Source organism: Herpailurus yagouaroundi, unplaced genomic scaffold, assembly GCF_014898765.1.
Source record: "Herpailurus yagouaroundi ecotype Mexico unplaced genomic scaffold, PumYag 186, whole genome shotgun sequence".
Taxonomy (NCBI): Eukaryota; Metazoa; Chordata; class Mammalia; order Carnivora; family Felidae; genus Herpailurus; species Herpailurus yagouaroundi.
The window spans coordinates 6,661,523-6,670,827 of record NW_024412417.1 but is presented as its reverse complement, the minus strand read 5'-3'; the positions used below and the strand labels follow the sequence as shown (position 1 = coordinate 6,670,827).

The 9,305-nt window shown below is 37.7% G+C and overlaps 1 protein-coding gene across 1 annotated transcript in view; it reads left to right on the top strand.

Annotated features, from left to right (window-relative positions):
• The window catches only part of RAD54B (RAD54 homolog B), a 91,226-nt gene that overhangs the window by 1,097 nt on the left and 80,824 nt on the right, over nucleotides 1-9,305 (top strand). The gene's annotated exons all lie outside the window — the stretch shown is intronic.

The window sequence follows — 9,305 nt, the reverse complement described above, 5'->3', positions numbered from 1 at the left end:
GGGGAAGCAGAGGGGAGAGAGAGAATCCCAAGCAGGCTCCATGCCATCAGTGCACAACTTGATGTGGGGCTTGAATTCACAAACCCGTGAGATCATGACCTAAGCCGAGATCAAGAGTCGGATGCCCAACTGACTCTGTTACCCAGGCACCCCTGTTGCACCCCTGTTGTTCAGGTTTTAAATCAAATAGTATGAATTCAAAAACAATTTATGACTGAATGAAAGGATCTTAGAAAACTTGTAGTTAAGTCCTTTGGGTAAGTCTTTTGGCTTTGAAATGCTTCAGAGAAGTCCAGTAGTCAAGAAGAAGCTACTGGAACATTATAGTTTTCAGGGTTTGGTGATATTTGAGAGAACAGTTCCAAAAAGTGGAACAAAAGTCATATTGTAGTAGGTAACTAATGAGTGGAAACAGGCAAATGAAGTTAATATAAGTAAATGAAGTATGTAAAAATAAATTTGGTTGTGAAGGGAAGGAATAGTATCCTGAGAGAGAGCAGGGTACCAGGAGGTGGTAGTTGTTGTTTTTTGTTGTTGTTGTTTTTGAGATTTTATGTTTTAAGTAATCTCTACATCCAACATGGGGCTTGAATCCACAACCCCGAGATCCAAAGTTGCACACTTGGGTCCCCTGGGTGGCTCAGTTGGTTAAGTGTCCGACTCTCGGTTTTGGCTCAGTTCATGATCTCATGTTTTCTTTTAGTTCCAACCCCGTGTTGGGCTCTGCACTGACAGTGTGGAGCCTGCTTGGGCTTGTCTCTCTCCCTCTCTCTCCCTCTCTCTCCCTCTCTCTCCCTCTCTCTCTGACCCTCCCCTGCTCACGCTGTCTCTGTCTCTCTCAGAATAAATAAACTTAAAAAAAAAAAGTTGCACTCTCTACTGACTGAGCCAATCTTGTTTAAAAGTAGTATGGTATAGGCTGTCAGGAATGAGGTAGTGAAGAGGGGAAGATTAAGGATATAAAAAGGGAGTGATAAAATCTTTCTCTGGTGTAGATATTAGATAAGTATTTTTCAATTGGGTTTGAAGTCCCTGGAGATGGTTGGGTGTATTCTCAGGTGTTTATAAATTCTTAGAGAAGCTTAGAATTTTGTATTTTCTTTTAACTGATATGAATAAATGCATGTAAGCATATGCTGGATCTTTTAGATGGCCACCTTATATAATTATTATAAGTTTTCATGTCTTCAAATGAGAAGAGGGCTGAACAGAATGTGTTAGTGGTCTACTCCTACCAAATGCAGTTTTTATATATTCACTTAAGATGGTCTAACAATTGACCCATTGTATATCTTGTTGAAAAGAAAACTTGTTGAAAATAACATGTGCCAAATCTGTTGGTATTATATTTATGTCATGAATAACGGTTTAATTTCAGTAAGGTATCACTATCATATTAAATTAATGTGATTTTTAATTTTATTGGTTTTATATTTAGTTTATAAATGTTTAATTTTTTATTGTAATAAATTTTGCATAACATAGAATTCACCATTTTAACTATTTAAAGTGTACAACTGAGTGGCATTTAGCATATTTACAATGTTTTGCAACAGTCACCACTATCTAATTCCAGTTTCATGATGCTAAAAGAAAACCTAGACCAATTAAGCAATCAGTTCTCCACTCCCCACTTCTACATAGCCCCTGGCAACCACCAGTCTGCTTCCTGTCTCTATGGATTTGCCTGTTTTGGATATTTCATATGAATAGAATTATAAAATGTAGTTCTTCATGACTTAAAACAACAAGTAATGCATCACATGGTAAGGAATTTAGAAGGCGTGAAGAATATAATAAAAAAAACTCCCTTCCCTGATCTGTAGCCATCTAGTTCTCTAGAGGCAAACTAGTTTTCAATTTTAGGGTGTCTTTTTGGAGATATTCTATACATTTTGAATCATATTTGTGTGTATATATTCTCCCCATACAAATGATTGTTCACCTGCTGCAATGTTCTATACATTGCATTTTTACTGTAACAGTATATCTTAGAAATCTTTTTGTCAGTACATTTAGAACTACCTTATGCTGTTTATTTTATTTTTTATTTATTTTTATTTTTCAAATATAATTTATTGTCAAGTTGGTTAACATACTGTGTATAGTGTGCTCTTGGTTTTGGGGGCAGATTCCCTTGATTCATTGCTTACATACAACAACCAGTGCTCATCCCAACAAGTGTCCTCCTCAATGCCCACCACCCATTTTCCCCTCTCCTACAATTCCTCTACCTTATGCTTTAAAAAAAATTTTTTTTTAATGTTTATTTATTTTTGAGAGAGAGAGAGAGAGAGCCAGTGGGAGAGGGGCAGAGAGAGAGAGCCAGTGGGAGAGGGGCAGAGAGAGGGAGATGCAGAATCCAAAGCAAGCCCCAGGCTCTGAGCTGTCAGCACAGAGCCTGATGTCGGGCCTGAACCCCACAAACATGAGATCATGACCTGAGCCACCTGGGCGCCCCTAAAAGTTACCAATATTTCATTGTATGGGTATGCCAAATATACTTAACTAATGCTTTATTAAAGGATATTTATGTTATTTGAGGTCTTTTGTTGTTACAAGCAAAGCTACAACTAATGTCTGTATATTACATACATATGTGAGGATATGTCCATAAATATCCATTTATCCATAGGATAAATACCTTGGAGTAGGGTGCTGGTTTCAAGGTATGTGCATTAACATTTTGATGGATAATAGTCAGTTACCCTCTGCAGAGGTTAGAAGTTTATCCTTCTACCAGCAATGAGCAATGCATGTATCATTTATTGTGATGCTTAATCTGTATATGAGTATATACTTATACTTTTTGATATTTGATAATCTAATTGTTAAAAAATATTATTTTGTTGTGCCTTTTAAGCTAAACTTTTTAATGTTATATCTTGAGAATGTTCCCTACTTTGCTCCTGAGGATAAGATCCCCTTGCTAAACAACCCTCCTTATTAGATAGATCAGGTACAGTTTCTGCTTATCTGTGAATAGCAGCTTTCATTTCCCTCCTGGCTGCAGAATTATTTAAATAAGTCTGTAGGAGCTGGGGGACACCTCACCCTCTTGGTACTGCAAAGCCTGCCTCCCACACCCCTGGTAGTTCACTGTGTTCTGGAGGGCAACCCCTCTGTGACCCTACGTGAATATGGCAGTCTTCCTCCCTGACACTGTGAGTATATGTGACTACTGTTTTTTGTACCTGTTCAGTGTCAGGTGTTATGTGTTTGGCCATCCCTATAACCCTAGAACAGGAATCCTTTCCTCACCAACTAGATAAATAGAGGCAGTTAAAACAAGGAGACGTGTTTTTCTAAGGAGCTTTACTCAGTTTCTCTGAGAGTCTTACAACTCCTGCCATCCCTCCTCCCAGGGCTAAAAATTACTGGTGTATAAACTTTGTGGGATGTATTTACTAAGCTCTTTTGGAAAGTTTCTTCATTGCCTAGCATATTAAGCATGTTAAGTTTGGTCTGAATTTCCTCAGTTACTTGGATTGGGTGCAAAATGGAAGTATTCCTGTTTGAACAGAGCTTTAAACTGGGAATTTGCTTTATGCTTTTGGAGGACTGATGTAGAATAATTGAAATAATGGTGTTCAGTGTCTAGTTTTGTGGGAATGAATTGTGTGTGTTCATATGTTGGCTCTTTGAAGGCTCATTTAAAAACAAAATGTGAAGTGGTGATTTAATCAAGATAAAATAGGCAAATGGGATAAGCACAATGGAAAGAAAGATAACACAGTTCTTTAGATACCAGTTGATACGCTTTTAAGTTTATGTATTAATAAAAATACTGGCTTATATAATTGAATTTTATTGGCATGTGTAGCTAGAAATTCTAGGCTTCAGGGTTGACTGGTCTAGCAGTTTAAAGGATGTCATCATGAGCCCAGTTCTTTCTCTTTTTCTCATCTGTCATCCACAGGATTGGCTTCATTGTTAAACTGGTTCCCCTCATGTTAAGTAATAGATTTCAGCAATCATTGGGGCCATATACTTCTTTTTTTCTCATCTATCTGTTGGCAGGCAGATGTGCCCTACTCGTAATCATTAAATAACTTTTCTTAACTTCATGCTGATATTGTGCCACTTTATTGTGACCAGAGGGATTCCTAACTTTAGACCTATATTACCACTGTAAGGAAGATTTACTGGTTTCTGAGAATCATCAATGTACCAGTCAGATACACATTCTTCATTTCTGTCCTTGGGAGTGAGAACTATCTCATCCTAATTTCCTGGCTGCTGCACAATGGAGGAGGAATGGAATGGATGTTAGATACCTCCAATATCCATAATGTTAACTATACTGATAAGTGATTAGTTGAAAAAATGGCTAAAGTAAATATGAGTAGTTTAGCAACATTTTTAGTATATAAAATTTAACTGAAGGCTAAGTTTCTGCCAACCAGCTTCTGGGACAGAGGCTCCTTTAGTTCAAAAAATACATTTTTTAAAGATTTTACTAAAAATTTTTTAAGGTTATTTGTTTTGAGTGAGAGAGAATGAGTGGAAGAGGGGCAGAGAGAGAGAGAGAAAATCCCAAGCAGGCTCCATGCTGTCAGTGCAGAGCCTGATGCAGGGCTCGATCCCTTGAATCGTGACATCATGAGCTGAACTGAAATCAAGAGTGGGATGCTTAACTGACTGAGTAACCCAAGCGCCCCTAAAGATTTTATTTTTAAGAAGTCTCCACACCCAGTGTGGGGTTCGAACTCACAACTCTGATTTTAAGAATCACATGCTCTACCAACTGAGCCATGTGCCCCTAGTTCAAAATATTTTTTATCCCAAGAATAAGATGTGGCCAGACAGGGAGGTATTCTGTGAAGATGAATGTAAATCTAGATTATATAGAGTAGGTCTGTGATTCATGTAGCATGGTTGTGGTAAAATCTGTAATTTGACTCTGTGAGATAATATAAAATATATTTATTGGCCTCTGACCCTGGTTGCTGGCATAGAGTTCCTAAAACTCTTCTAATTTCCTCATTAATGACAATACTAAGAACATTTTCTCATTCTAGTATTTGGTCTTTGACCCTGGTTCCTGACATAGAGTTCCTAAATCCTTTGGAATTTCCTGGGTGATAGTAGTGTCTTTTATTCTAATGAGGTGATTCTTGGTGGGCTCCAAAATGGGGGCTGGTTTTCAGGAAGACCAGTCCATGATTACATGCTGGGAATTTTCAGCTCCACTTCCATTCTTCACACATGGGAAGAGAGTTAGAAATGGAGTTAAATAATACATCATGCCTGACATGAGGAAGTCTCTATAAATAGTATGAGGTTTGGAGAGCTTCTAGGTTGGTGAACATGTGGAGATGCTGGGAGACTGGCTGCCTGGATAGGGCATGGAAGCTCTGTGTCCTTTCCCACGTAACTTGCTCCATGCATTTCTTCCATCTGGATGTTCATCTGTATCCTTTGCCATATCTTTTTATGATAAGTTGGTAAATAGTAAGTAAACTGTTGTTTACTTGGGTTCTGTGAGCTGCTCTAGCAAATTACTTGAATCCCTGGGATTATGGGAACCTCACATTTACAGCCTGTTGGTTAGAAGCACAGATGTGATTCGCGTCTGAAGGGAGGCGGTAGGTTTGTGGGACTGATTCCTTAACCTGTGGGATCTGATGCTATCTGCAGGTAGATAGTGTTAAAATTTTGTTAAATTGTAGGACACCCAGGTGGTGTCACAGAATCACTTGGTGGGGAGAACCTCACATCTTACATCAGAAGTGTGAGTGTGGTGGTTGTCTGAGAGAAGGGTGTAACACAGGAAGAGGACTGAGTTTTTCTTCCTCAGACTCCTTCAGTTCTGTAAGGTTTGCTAAGATCCCTGAAATCTAATTTTTGATTGTCTCAGGTGCTTAATATCACAGAATGTCATCACCAAAGCACAGCGATGAAGTATGAGATATAAATGCTATAGCAGAATGACTCTTAGGGTTTGCATTCACCCTCATTTTTACCCTATTTTTGTGGCAGATTTTGTGTTTTGTTTTGTTTTGTTTTTTTTTGGTTTCGTCTTCCTTACATGTTATATTATGTTCTTATAAAATATTGAATATAATTTTATGTGCCTCCTCAGATTCTCTCAATACCACCTGGCTCCTAGACTGCTCTTCTGTCTCTATAGGCTGATCTGTTGCATAACCTGGGCAGGAGGGCCCTATTCCTTAGTGGCTACCTTCCAACCAGACTGACATTTTGGGAGTATCTGTTCCTCCTGCCATTTGCAATCTTGGATGAAATACCATAGCACAGGGCTTAGTGCCCTGCACATTTGTGGAGGCTGGATGACACAATCTGGAAGTAGAGTGAAGTTTACTGTGTGTGGGATCAACTTTGACTAATGGGAAATAGGAGACAGGAGAGAACCTTCCAGATATATTCCTCTTTTTCCTCTGTGGACCACTCTGAGGTATGTTCTTTTTTGTAGACTATTATCAGTAAATGTTCCAAGGAGGGTACCAAGTAAATGCATTTGCCAAGTGACCTACTGTATCTTTTCATAGCTTGTTGTAAAGTGCTAGTCACTGACTTTGCTTTACACAGTTCTTGCCTCAGCTCCCACCTCCTTTTTTTTTTTTTTTTATTAACCTTTGGTGTCCTGGGTAAGAAACTCCCAAATAAAGCCACCAGCACTCTAATCATTGCTTTAGGCTCTGGTTGCCAGAGAATTTGGGCTAAGACAGATTAATAAGGTATAATTTCTCACCTTTTTTTTTTTTTTTTGACTATCCTAAGATGTAGAAATAATTTCGGTAGTCACAGTGCTTTTTTTGCTTAAAGTTCATGGAAAAAAAAATCACCCCTACTCCACAGTTATTTCTTATTGTTAAATTTAATAGCTGTAATTATCTACGTTCTATTTTTAATGACTAAAGAGTTAAAATGTATTAACTCATTTTTATTCTTAACGATAATTTTGGTGATTATTAAACATAAAGAAAAGTTGAAAGAATTGTACCCATGTACTGAGCACCCTTATACCCATTACCTGATTCTGCAATTAAAGTTTTACTATATTTGCTTTATTACATACCCATCTATTCATTGGTCTTGTTTAAAAAAAATTTTTTTTAGGAAGCTTATGCCCAACATGGGGCTTGAACTCACAACCCCAAATCAAGGGTCACATACTCTGTTGACTGAGCCAGCCAGGTACCCCAGTCTTTCTTACTTTTATTTATTTACTTTATTATTATTATTATTATTATTATTATTATTATTATTTTTAAATATTTATTTTTCAGTGAGAGACAGAGACAGAATGTGAGCAGGGGAGGGGCAGAGAGAGAGGAAGACACAGAATACCTAAGAACCCCAGGCTCTGAGCTGTCAGCATAGAGCCGGACATGGGACTCAAACCCACAAACCATGAGATCATGACCTGAGCCAAAGTTGGACACTCAACCGACTGAGCCACCCAGGCAGCCCAGTCTAGCTTACTTTTAAAAATTGATATAAAAAAACTTTTATTTGGGAGTATAGTTGATTTCATTAGTTATATTAGTTTCAGGTGTACAGCATAGTGATTTGACAAGCTGTACATTATTCAGTGCTCACCATGATAAAATGTAGTCACCATCTGTCACCATACAACATTATTACAATATTATTCACTATATTCCCAATGCTATATATTTTTATTTCCATGACCTATTTTATAACTTAAAGTTTATACCTCTTAATCCCCTTCACCTATTTTGCCCATTCCTCTACTCCCCTCCCCTCTGGCAACTACTAGTTTATTCTCAGTTTTCATGAGTCTGTTTCTGTTTTCTTTTGTTTGTTCATTTGTTTTTTAGATGCACATGGAAGTGAAATCATGGTTTTTGTTTTTGTCTGACTTATATTACTTAAGATGATACCCTTTGTGACCATCTATGTTGTTACAAATGGCAAGATCTCATTCTTTTTTTTTTATGGCTGAGTAATATTTGTGTGTGTGTGTGTGTGTGTGTGTGTGTGTGTGTGTGTGTGTACCACATATTCTGTATTCATACATCTATCAGTGGGCACTTAGGTTGCTTCTGTATCTTGGCTGTTGTAAATAATGCTGCAATAAACATGGTGCATATGTCTTGTTGAATTAATGTTTTTGTTAGGGTAAATTTCTTGTAGTGGAATTACTGTATCATATGGTAATTCTATTTTTAATTTTTTGAGGAACCTCCATACTGTATTCCACATTGGTTGCACCAATTTACATTCCCACAACAGTGCATGAAGGTTTTTTTCTTTACATTCTTGCCAACACTTGTTATGTCTGTCTTTTTGATACCAACCATTCTGGCTGGTGTGAGGCGATTTGCATTTCCCTAATGATTAGTGATATTGAGCATCTTTTCATGTGTCTATTGGTCATCTGGATGTCTTCTTTGGAGAAATGTCTATTCAGGTCCTCTGCCCACTTTAAATTGGGTTATTTGTGGGGTTTCTTTTTTGGTGTTAAGTTATATAAATTCTTTATATGTTTTGGATTTTAACCCATTATCAGATGTATCATTTGCAAATATCTACTCCCAAAATGAAAAGGTTGCTTTTTGTTTTGTTCTGTGTTGAGGATTCTTTGCAGTTTTTTTTTTTATTTTTAATTTTTTTCTTTTTCTTTTTTTTTTTTTTTTGAGAGAGAGAGAGAGGCAGAGGCAGACACAGAATCTGAAGCAGGTTCCAGGCTCCGAGCTGTCAGCACAGAGCCCGGCACACAGCTCAAACTCACAAACTGCGAGATCATGACCTGAGTTGAAGTCGGACGCTTAGCTGACTGAGCCACCCAGGTGCCCCTGCAGTTTTCACTAGTATGCTTTGGAGATACTTGTTTTAATTTTAGAACATATAGAGGTACCTCATTCTTTTAATTGCTGCAGAGTAACAATGGTATGATTATATCATAGTTTATTTAGGATTTTTGTTAAAAACAATCCTGCAGTGTATATCATTGTGCATGTGGTCTTACGAACTTATGCAAATAGTAGTCAGATCATAATGTGTTTGCATTACTTTTTTTAATTATTATTTTTGCATTACATTTTAATATGGTCTGCCAAACTGCCTTCCAAAATGACTCTGCCATCATTAGCATATGAGAGAATTTATTTCCCCATCTTTTTTTTTTTAGTTTTTTTAACATTTATTCATTTTTTTGATAGAGACAGAGAGTGAGTGGGGGAGGGGCAGAGAGAGAGGGAGACAGAATCGGAAGCAGGCTCCAGACTCAACTGACAGCACAGAGCCCGACGCGGGGCTTGAACTTACGGACCGTGAGATCATGACCTGAGCTGAAGTCTGACGCTTAACCGACT